Raw genomic sequence first — 12640 nt, 5'->3', positions numbered from 1 at the left:
CAGTATGTTTGGGGAGTTTGGTGGCCAGCGAAAGTGTTTAAGCTCGGAAGAGTGTTCTTACAGCCACTCTGTAGCAACTGTGGTTGTGTGGGCCGCTCCAATGTCCTGCTGGAATTACCCACTTCCGTCGGAATCCACAATGGACACGAATGGATGCAGGTGATTAGACAGGATGTATCTAGACTTATCAGGGATCCCACATCACTCCGAATGCGCACGCTCTACAACGTCACAGAGCTTCCACCAGCTTGAACAGTTTCCAGCTGACATGCAGGGTCCATGGAATCATGATGTCGTATTCATACCCATACACTTCCATACTGTATATACATTTTGAAATGAGACACGTCCAACCAGGCAATATGTTTCGAGTCATCAACAGTCCAATGTTCGTACAGATAGGCCCAAATGAGGCGTAAAGCTTTGTGCTGTGCAGCCAGCAAGGGTACACGAGTGGGCCTTCGGCTCTGAAAGCCCATGTAGATATATTGAATGTTTCGCATGCTGATACTTGTTGATGGTCAAGCATTGAAATTTTCAGTAATTTGTGGAAGGGTTGCACTTTCGCCACGTTGAACGGTTCTCTTCAGATTCCATTCTTGCAGGATTTTTTTATGGCCGCAGAGATGTTGGAGATTTATTGTTTTACTGGATTGCTGATATTCAGGGTGCCCTCGTGAAATGGTCGTACAGGAAAATCCCCACTTCATCGCTACCTCGTAGATGCTGTGTCCCATCGGCCTTGGGCCAAGTATAAAACCACGTTCAAAGTCATTTAAATCTTGATAACCTGCCATTGTATCAGCAGTAACCGATCTAACAACTGCGCCAGACACACGTCTTACACAGGCGTTGCCGGCCGCAGCACCATATTAAGCCTGTTTACATACCTCTCTGTTTGAATATGCATTATTATACTAGTTTCTTTGGCATTTCAGTGTAAATGTGATCTAGTACATCTATTGTTCTACAGTTTCACTCGTTAATAATCAAAGAAACAAAGAAATCGGTCTTCAGAGACACTGTTTTTACAGGAGGGCCTTGTCCAATTTGAAATTAGTGTGATATTATTTCCTTCAGCTGCTGACGGGCGTTGATATATATCAACGAAGACAGGTGAAAATGTGTGCCCCGACCGGAACTTGAACCAGGGATCTCCTGCTTACATGGCAGTCGATCTATCCATCTGAGCCACCGACGGCACAGAGGATAGTGAGACTACAGGAATTATCTCGCGCACGCCTCCCGCGAGACCCACTTTCTCACCTATGTATGACCACACACTACATTCGTAGCGTCCTTTCGGACATGTCCGAAAGAACAGACACCATATCCATATAAACATATTTTCCAATTCGCGTGCGCTGCGTCTCCACGGGGCACCACAGAGGGCACCACAGACGCACCTGCTGACGGTGAAGGCACCCTTTCTCGAAGACGTTGCGCAATGGTAACGAAAAGCGTGTGGGGAGGAGTCAGACGTTGTGGACTACTAACTTGATAAAGGCGACCAGCAGCTCTTCCAGTACTGTGAGCTTCCCCACACAGAATACTCGTGTCGGTGTATTCGGCAAAAGTGTACTCAGCAATGTTCCTCTAACACTCACAGAAACATGAACGAGACTCGAACCAGGTCAGAGAGGAGACAGCCGTCAAATGACAGCATACGATCCGACGTAAGTAACCCCCCCTCCCCTCCGGTGATTATAACCCTGTTGCATACCACATTAGCGAAAGTGTATTCATACGGCTGTAGCACGGTTATACCTTTCCATACATGGGCTCCTCTTCAGAATATCATTACTCAGTTCCCTAGAAGTTTTTAACGTGATTTTGGAACATCCTGTATCTCTTCAGTTACTATACAGCTGTTTCCAGAATTAGTTCCCTCTAGAGCGGAGTGTGTGCCGATATGAAACTTCGTGGCAGATTAAAACTCTGTGCGGGACCGAGATTCGAACTCGGCACCTTTGCCTTTCATGGGCAAGTGCTCTACCATCTGAGCTACCCAAACACGAATCACGCCCCATCGAAACAGCTTTACTTCTGCAGTACCTCGTCTCCTACCTACAGCTGTTGTACCACATTCGAAATATACGGATGTATTTCAGAATTTCGGCGTAATGCAACTTCGCAGAAACATGGCTGAATTTTCCTTTATGTTGTTATCATTAAAACCAAGCACCGTCTCTGTCTCCATATCAAAAAGTATTAGGTACTATTTTCATCATTTCTAGCACTATTAAAGTTGGTAGGTGTAGGAAAAAATACTACTATCATTCTGAAAATATCGTTGAGAAGCGATAGAATTCCAACAAACAAATTGAAGAAAATCATTTTGAAACTTCCTGGCAGATTAAAACTGTGTGCCCGACCGAGACTCGAACTCGGGACCTTTGCCTTTCGCGGGCAAGTGCTCTACCAACTGAGCCACCGAAGCACGACTCACGTCCGGTGCTCACAGCTTTACTTCTGCCAGTATCCGTCTCCTACCTTCCAAACTTTCTGGAAAATCATTTTGGGTACTAGGCCATGTCATTATAAAATAGTGAAACATCTAAAATAACGACATTTCGACCATCGTTTGAACGATCCTCTTCAGAGCGAATAAAAGCCACGAAATTTCAAATCAGCAGCAGCGAAATGAAAGGTCGATTTGGAAACAATTTCTATTTCTTCTTTCTTATCTTCGATTAATTTCCCAAATATCTCGTTGGTTTCGTATGTTCCTTTCTTTATACAAGGTGTTTCACATTTCTAGAGCTTGCAATTTTACCTAGTAACTCATGCATGCAAACGTCATCTAACGAGGCTACAGAGCATCAAAATACAGGCACCAGCCCCGGCAAATGTATGTAAGTAGAGTGTGATGCCGTGATTATGTATCAATTTGATCATGTATCGTGATCCGGAAACGAATGAGTCGAAAGCTACATACCTCTGACGGCGGAATACAAGTACTGGTACTGTTGCTGCTAACTTTCAAAGGTGGTAGTATGGATGAAAGTAAGAAAAAAATGTCCGGTAAACATGGGCTACAAAATGCATACCTGAGGCGCTATGAGCACTTGTTCAACAGTGGAGATATGTTTTATGCTAGCGAAGATGAACAAGTCCTCACAGCTCTTAAGGTATGCATTTTACAGCCCATGTGTACTGGACATTCGGTCCATACTACCACCTCTGAAAGTTTCCTGCCCTACATCTTAGCTGCAACACTACCGGTACATACTGTCACACGTAACAGGAATGTCTTCTCTTCCAATTTTCCGTTATAGGGACATAACCTCAAATTTATACATTTATCCATCTCCATCATCATAGAAAATTGCTAATATCTTCATTGCATCTCTCTGTGTACACATATTTTACAGACTCCAGCGCCTGTAACTTTAATACTCTGTAGCGTCGCTGGATGACGTTTCCAGACTTCGATTCCCAGGTAGGTCCCCTCTACAAACGTGATAAGTGTGTCGCACGACGTGTGAAACTTTCTGTATGCAAACTCACTCTCTCTCTCCCTCCTCCACTATCAACTACCAGCTTCCTCATAAGTCTTACATCTGCTGGCTTATTTTTGGCAGAGCTCTAGATAACATGCCGCTCACTGTATTTTATCGCTGGTTGCATCTTAAATTCAAACTGTATATTTTGGTCAAAACTGTGAAAAGTTATTTTCTACATCTATAGATGTTATAAATATGGGTTGGATTTCTTCAACCGATCTCTAGCGGCTAGTGTGTTCGATTTTCCTCTAGCTCGTCTCCTCTAATGTGTTCCATTCCTCTGTAAATATTTTGGATCAGTATTTTCAGCCAGGACGTATGAAAGAGATGGTTCGGTAGTATTCACAATTATCACTATTTGCCATATTTGGTGTTGGTGTTATTTTTTTCGTTTATTCAGAAGATTTAGCAGCATATCAGCGAGCATAGAGGTTGAGCAGTCAAGCAGCAAACGCCGACAGAGTGAGTCCTCGCCGATGCTGATAGAGCCCTCTGATAGCGAAGCTCTGCACTACAGGCAACTGAGTGTGTGAGGTACTATTAGCGACACGTAAAAGCGAAGTGATGAACCGCAAAATGGCCGCGAAAATTGAGTGAATTAAATGTCTAGTTGCTGTTTATTTCTTCCTTTACACTATTATTACAAAACAGACTACGGCATCACTGCTCGGTTTGTCTGTTACCGTATTTTTGTGTATTTCACACATTACAAAATAATTCTGTTCTCGTAACATATAATGCAAACTACATCTCGAGCGACATTAATGTACGCAGCATGTTACATTCATCATTCCCTCTTCGTAATTTAGTATTACTAATAGTTTTGTCCACACTTTTAAGCATTAAAAATGGATATGTGGCTCGGAATGGGGCTACTGTTACATTAAATGTTACCAAAATAATCGCATGGTATTGTGAGTTAAAGAATATTGAACAGCAACGAGAACTGTAAGTAAGTTTCTTGCAATGCAACGTTAGTGATATAATAGTACAACAGTAATAGGCGTTTGTCAGCCCTTTTTCCTATTTTACAGTTTCACTCATTACTGATGGCAAATGCTTTGCAGAGAAGGTAACATTCTGCATCTTCGGCTAAGGCCTTTACAATCTCTTTCATTCAACCAGACTTAACTCGTAGAGGTAGTAATATAATTTCTTTTCTGATCCAAAAGATACTTCATGTAAAAGTAGAGGCAGAGAGGTTGTCATATAACTATTAATCGAAATATTATATCAAATATATGGGTGTGTTAGTGAAATCGCCAAGAAATTCCTCTTGTTAACGTTAAGTGTTATCTGTTTGATTCAGCATTCAGCTCACATAAAACCACGAGAAATAACGTTTTTCATACAAAAGAAGAGTTTATCTCTTTAGTGACCTGTGTCACATCAAACATCTCATTTTGATACTAGAATAATTTGAGAAAAAAGGCCTTTGTTCATTTTTGAAAATGCAATTAGTGAAAAGTATTTTTAAAAGATATTGTCAACTGTTACGAAACGATTTCTTATACAGGATTTATTTATCACATAGTCTATCATGATACTAAAAATAACACAGCGTTGGCTTGTGATTTGCTATTGATGTCATATTTTGTATTTTCTTATGACTTTGAAATAATTACTGCTTTTTCAGCACTGAGAATGAGTGAAATACAGTATGATAACCTTTTTTTTCGAATATTGACTGTTAACTACAGGAAAATGGCACATGTTTGGGTATTTACCTCAGCAGTATTCAGTACACGAAGGAAAACAAAATCTTTTTTTTTTGTAAGGGTTTTATTTCATAGTTGTAATCCTACAAATATAGCAAGCAGTTTCTTTTGATAGTGAGATATATTAAATACCTTAAAATATATGTAGATGAAGTCTGGTGAAGAAAGTGTGTGAATTAAAATTTAAAATGCTTGCACCAGCATAACCAGGTTTAGTTTGTAGTGTGGGAGTGAGCTCCACGTGGGACCCGAAGCACGGACCCCACGGGGGTGCCCGGCATGCGCCACATGCCAAGGCAGAGGTGGAGGCTAGTGTTCGGAAGTCTGAAAATTCCAGCGCCGGCCGGGGATTGAACCCCGGCCCGGATGGGGCGAATAGCCCCAGCCGAGGCGCTGGAACGTTCCAGACCCCCTTACCACTAGACCACCGGGGACCCCGGCTGTTTCCTGCTCTGGAGTCCAGCTAGTGGTCGTGCACTTCCTGCTGTCCTCCATGTTTACACCGAGGCAGCAGTGGCGTGGTGTAACAGGAAGTGTTTACCTGCGTCCGCTGGATGTCCACTTAGTGTGGGACTTATTTACCCGGCTGACGTTCGTGTCGCTATAAAGTCCTTAGTTGCGTTACAATTATTTCCAGGGACCGAAATCTGCCTATGCAGTTCCACACAGTCGCGTCTCACTATTTGAACCTCTGTAATTCGATCGTGTTGTCAAGACCCATGTAAGAACTTCTATTTACCGAAGAAACCTCCTGTGTTCGGTACATTCCATAAACGGAAGCGACGGTCATAACAGACAGCCCCGTAAACATTTCGTAATGAAGTGCCAGCCGGTACGTAATACTCGATATCTGGAATTGTTTTATCGGTTATTAAGATAATCGTTTCATCCCTAAACACTTTGAAAAATTCCCGTGTTTTCTCAATAAAGCATAAGCACAGTACATAGATCCGCCGTGAAAATGACATCGAAGAAGTACAAGTGTTCGAGTGCCACAGAAAAGAAGTTCGTCCTTGAAGGTGTGGAACGAAGAGCAGTACAAAAGTAAGATGTCACGTTTCGGGATTCCCTCATACTCGCTGTAGACACTCCAGAAGCAGGAAAATAAGTTTGATGATGTCTCATGAGGAGCGAGGAATAAATTCACTCTCATATAACTACTCTACGAGATGCCTCACCGCCTCTTGAAGGGTGTCATGGGCTTCTGCGGCCGTGAGTCAACGTGGTGTTTCTGGCCACATACATTTTAGCTGCGGTTTCTCCGACCTGCAAAGGAAGCCGTGACAATGGGGAGGCTCTGCCTGTTGTTTTGTAATAAGAACGCCCCTCCACATCTTATCTAGGCTTAAGGCTGGCTATGCACATAGTGCATAGCCGTGTTTCAAAAAATATTTTTTTTTTCATATTCCGTTCTACAACATTACTTCCTGTCTTATTTTACGAACATTTTGTACGAATGACGTAATTTTAAACTCCTTAAATCCACCAAGTCATCATGTATTCGTAAAATATCTTTTAACTCCTTTTCAACACAGATTTATTTTTAACCTCTTTCACTGAAGAGGCTAACCGACGGATTACATTTTTTTAAATTTCAGGTATTGATTTTATTACATTCTCCTTTAGCATATTGATCAGAAATTGTAGGTTCAGATACCTTTGCCTGATTGAGTATCGTTTGCTATGCCAAACTTCGACAGTATTCATGGTCCTGTGCATCGAATTGATGACGGTAGATAGCTGACCGAAATCACTTCGAAATAAATTCTCTGAACGCAGATGTGTTAGCTACCGAGGTGTTACCTAACGCAACTGAAGACAAGTTAAGAATGAATTTATTTCGATATAATTTTGGTCGACTGTCTGTCTTCACCAATTCCACATTTCAGATGGTGTACTAGGATTTTCCATCTATTGACTGACTATATAGTCTACGAATTCATGACCTTTTCTACACCGGGCATTTGCTACGCTGTTACCATCCACGCATCATCAAGGCAGTCCGGTGGAAGATGTGCTCTACAGCATACATGCGGCAAGACAATCGAACTACTTCTTCATCCCTGTATTTCTCCACTAATCCATTGCAGTTAATATCCATCTGACAACTTGGTTTTTGTTGTATATTGGCCACTGGTCAATCTCTCTTCATTGTAAATATAAATACGCATTGTCACCATATATCACCAGCATAACGTTTAATACAGATGTACATTACAAAGATCTTCACTTAAAAATACAGCATACTTTGCTCTGAAACAATTTTTTTTTATGTTCGTGCGTATAACACGACGGCGTGCTGAAAAGATAATAGCTCGGTCTGTTTTATTTGATGAAATCAGTAACATTCTACATCTTTACTTTGGATATCTGCAGCCCTCTGCTCCTAGAGGCCTCCGATTTTGCGTAAGGAGCGTTTTGTAACAAGTGTTTATCCTTATTTTGGATAGTTACCTCTCTTATCTGAGTGACTATGTTGGTGGGTGAGAAAGAGCTCACAAAACTAAAATAACGAATTCGAAGACTTCGTCCGCCTGTGGAGCACACTCTCCTTGAGCACGGCAGTGCCAAACTACACACGATCGCTGCGGCATCTGCAGCAAGCCGACGTCCTTGGTTCACTGCCGTCGATCATCCTACACACAGTCTCGATTTTCGTCTATGTGCAAAACTAAGAAAACCTTCGAGCACTTCAATTGTTTCAAGCGGTGCAAGCAGAGGTAAGGTTGTGGCTCTGTTAACATAGTCAAACAATATACTGTGACGGTGTCAACAAAATAGTATCTAGTTGGGGAAATTTTGCTGGTTCCGACGGTGAGTGTCTTGAGAAATAAATTTATAGACGTGAAGAATACAATGTAGAATGTTAATGAAGTTTGTTTTATTTAAAAAGCTTTGCGAGTTTTCAAGAAAAACATCTGTCGACATTACTTGTCAGTGCGTCCTCGTACGGTGGATGTCTAAGAAAATACGTACATTGATCAAAATAAGTGGTGACATGAGTGCTGTTAAGAGCACTAGGTTAAAAAAAATTTTAACTGTATGCCAAGTGCAGATTAATTTTAATGGCAGCTAGCGCGATTATATGAGTGGAGTATTAGATTTAATGGTGAGCATTTATGTAATTTTTAAGCATTCTCATTCTTCCTCTCTTAAGTACCTCGTCCTCCAGTAACACTGCCGATCGATAGCATGATCTGTTGTCCGTCCATGGTTTTTCAGGACATTGATTCAGTGCCGAACCCAAACTGCTGGTTTGAGTTATTTAGCCAGGTTGATCCTGTGCGTCGTGGATCACATATTCCATTAATCTTTCAGAAAATGGTTCATATGGCTCTGAGCACTATGGGACTTAACATCGGAGCTCATCAGTCCCCTAGAACCTAGAACTACTTAAACCTAAGTAACCTAAGGACATCACACACACCCATTTCCGGGGCAGGATTCGAACCTGCGACCGTAGCGGTCGCAAGGTTCCAGAGTGAAGCGCCTAGAAACGCTCGTCCAGACTGCCGTCCATTAATGTTTCCTTGAATTATTAATTTCAACAGGTTTTATTTGTTGTTGCGGAATTGCGCTACCAAAACAATCGAGTTTTGCTCTCTGGATGCTGTTGAGAATTTCTACATTTTCGTTCCGCCGTACTTTTGACTAAATCTGTCGATAGTATCCTTAATATTTTTCCATACGAACGCATTTCAAATGCCTAATACAGTCCATGACTCAGCTCCATAGAGTAGGACACCGAACATGTAACATCGAAGTAGTCGAGTGCGAATCCTAATGACTGCTCTGAAGGTTCTCAGCAGTCGCCGCGGACTAAATGACTGCAGGGGACTCGGTGCATTGGCTACAAGTCTTCTAGTAATTCTGGAGATTTTCCTTTGGAATAAGTGCGAGGTCGTCCCGCGTTGCTTAGATCGTGCAGTTTTCAGACCGTTTGTGTTACTATGGCTACACTACTAACTGTGTGTCCACCACCGTATCAGTAGATATAATGAAACGGCGGCACTCTTTCGTTATGTCTTACAAGGAGATTTCTCCAGGGGTAGGATCGACTTTCTGAAACCATCTATACGGTTATGTAGGTTAAGCACCCAAGTATCACACAGTGCAGCCATTCATCCTGGTGGGTAGACGTTTTCGAGGAACTGACGAGAAAAGAAATTCGGAATTTTGTGTGAGACTCAATAACGTGAAGAAAGCCGAATGACCAAAGTTGGTTGTGAGGGTATTGGAAAGGATACTAGCTTCACATGCATGAGGTTGTGGGTTCGAATCTCACCAGAGAAAGAAATCTATGCTAGGTGTTTATCGAAGTGATATTGATAATCATTTTCATTCAACTGATGTAAATATATTTTTTTTTATTTCCGCTCCTCGGTCACGTGATTCAATAGTGATATGAACTTCTTCATTTGGTCTCATTTTTCTTCTTATCATCCCTTTTCCACTGGAAATATTTGTTCGTGAACTTTTAATTATCTTCATGTACTAATTCCGATTTAATTTCTCCTGTTTTTATGGGCCTGTGTTTTCGTTATTGTGTTCATTATATCGATTTCTCACATTGCTTGAATTTTGTTTTACTTAGAAAACCTTCTCTCATTTATATCCTCATCTACCATACATTTCCATAGTACACAAAGAATGTAGGTTATGTTTTAAATATTTGTATTTCGATTACCATGCAAAAAAAGGTACGTCTTGTAATGAAAATACGTTTTTCACGTTAATGCACAGTCAATATAAATAGATAATTTCGTCTATTGTTTTTTTAATTAATTTATCGGAGTTTTGAAGTAATTGAATAGTCAAACAGATAGGTACAATAAAATACACATTCACAAAAATTCCGATTGGAAGAAGAATGATATAAGAAAAATGAAACAAATGGAAAAGTTCATACGGTGATTAAAACGACGTGACAAAGGAATAGAACGAAAGAAATTACTTTTAAAACAATAAATTGAGTAAAAATAGGCACAAAGTCATTTCGATAAAGATTTAAAAAAATTTTACTGCACCTGACGAGGCATGGTTAAGCTTCTGTCCTAACCATTATGACACGCAACCAGACTATGGAATAAGACTTGCTTAACGCTATATAGCATGACGCAAAATTCCGAACTCTTCTGCGTCAGTTACTTGCAAACGGAGTCCCACCTGGATGCAGGGTCTGATACTGGGGGGTCTTGAGTTACACTACCGCTTATTTGGTTTCAAAAAGTCGACCCCACCGCTGGGGAGCTCTCCATGTTGATTTTAAGAGTAACAAACGGCACATTTCGAAAGAACAGTAACGTCGCAGTCCAATAGAAGCAACTAGCGGTAGCTCCTGCAAACTTGAAAGACGGCTCTAGCAAAGGCAAAAGAAAAATTTACTGTAGCAAGTAACCTGGCAACGCTACACACACGTTTAACCAACAGAACAACAACGAAATAATAATAATACCAAGCAACAAACCTAGCAACCAATACAACTGGATACAGATCACAAGTATACACAACATTTACTACCAGATACCCAGAATTAAAATTTTTAACAGAACAACGACTAGCTGATCAGATCCGTGTAATAATCAGAATTAGAAAACATCAAACAACGAGTACAACAAATACTGGAACAAAATAATGCCCAATCAGAAGAAGAAGAAAATAATACAGTAATGGACTCACACATCCCAGAGCAAACAAACAAAGAACAACACGCATCAATTAAACAATCAAAGGAAAACGAAATCTTAAGACTGCCACCAGAACAAGTACAAATAGAACACGAAGTGACACACATGTTAGATATAGAAGAAAAATTTCAGCTGACATATATAGAATACAAAGACACAAATACAGGCATTAGACCATTCTTGCATACACCGCCAAATAACCCACAAGACGAAACAACAATAAAAACTATCAACACAATCATACACAACAAAATAAATGAAAACACAACTATGGGAGAGTTACAACTACTGGTTTAAATAGGAGCACTCTCTATACTAAATTTACACACTAGACAGTCATCAGAACCAACCAACACACAGAAGAAACTCACAAAACCTGCATGGCAACACAGGCTACAGATCGGAATAGAAAAACTGAGAGAAGACATCAGACGGCTAACACAATTTCTAAGAAAAGAAATATCATACAAAAAACGAAAAAGGTTAGGTAAAATCTCACAACAAGAAGCGATAGAGCAATTAGATGAAAAGAAGCAGAAATTAGAAGCATTGGCCAAACGACTTAGAACATACAAAAAAAGTGAAAATAGAAGGAAACAAAACCAAACATTCAACACAAACCAAAAGAAATTTTACCAGACAATAGATAACACACGCATTAAAAAAGACAATCCACCAAACATAACAGACATGGAACACTTCTGGAGCAACATATGGTCAAACCTGGTACAACATAAAAGACATGCACGGTGGATACAAGCGAAAACAGAGACATAAAAGATGATACCACAAATGCCTGAAGTGATAATTTTGCAACATGAAGCGAGCAAAGCAATTAATTCTACACACAATTGGAAAACCACTGGAAAAGATAAAATAGCAAATTTCTGGCTAAAGAAGTTCACGTCAACACATTCACATCTAACTAAATTATTTAACAGTTACATTGCAGACCCATACACATTCCCTGATACACATACACAAGGAATAACTTGTCTGAAACCTAAAGATCAAGCACACACAGCAAACCCAGCAAATTATTGCCCCATGACATGCCTACCAACAATATACAAAATATTAACTTCAGTCATTACACAGAAAATAACGATACATACAACACAGAACAAAATTATAAATGAAGAACAAAAAGGCTGTTGCAAAGGAGCACGAAGATGTAAAGAGCACCTGATAATAGATGCAGAGGTTACATATCAAGCTAAAACTAAACAAAGGTCGCTACACTACACATACATTGATTACTGAAAAGCTTTTGATAGTGTACACCACTCATGGTTACTATAAATATTGGAAATATACAAAGTAGATCCTAAATTGATACAGTTCCTAAACATAGTAATGAAAAACCACACTTATTATCCAAACAAATTCAAATAATATCACATCACAGCCATACAGATTAAGCGTGGAATATACTAAGGAGACTCATTAAGTCCTTTCTGGTTCTGCCTTGCTCTGAACCCACTATCCAAAATGATAAATAATACAAATTATGGATGCAATATTACTGGAACATACCCACACATGGATGATCTAAAACTACTGGCAGCAACAAATCAACAACTCAACCAATTACTAAAGATAACAGAAGTATTCAGCAAATATATAAATATGGCTTTTGGAACAGACAAATGTAAGAAAAATAGCATAGACAAGGGAAAACACTAAACAAGAAGATTACATATTGGATAACCACGGCGACTGCATAGAA

At 40.1% G+C, this 12640-nt stretch overlaps 1 non-coding gene across 1 annotated transcript; it reads right to left on the bottom strand.

Annotated features, from left to right (window-relative positions):
- Positions 1–2366: 2366 nt before the first annotated feature.
- Positions 2367–2441, bottom strand: Trnas-cga (transfer RNA serine (anticodon CGA)). Its single transcript has one exon. It is a non-coding gene; the product is annotated as a tRNA-Ser (tRNA).
- Positions 2442–12640: the final 10199 nt, after the last annotated feature.

Source organism: Schistocerca gregaria, unplaced genomic scaffold (assembly GCF_023897955.1).
Source record: "Schistocerca gregaria isolate iqSchGreg1 unplaced genomic scaffold, iqSchGreg1.2 ptg000526l, whole genome shotgun sequence".
In the NCBI taxonomy this organism is placed as follows: Eukaryota; Metazoa; Arthropoda; class Insecta; order Orthoptera; family Acrididae; genus Schistocerca; species Schistocerca gregaria.
Note: the sequence above shows the minus strand (reverse complement) of the source record. Positions and strands in the feature narration are given on the sequence as shown.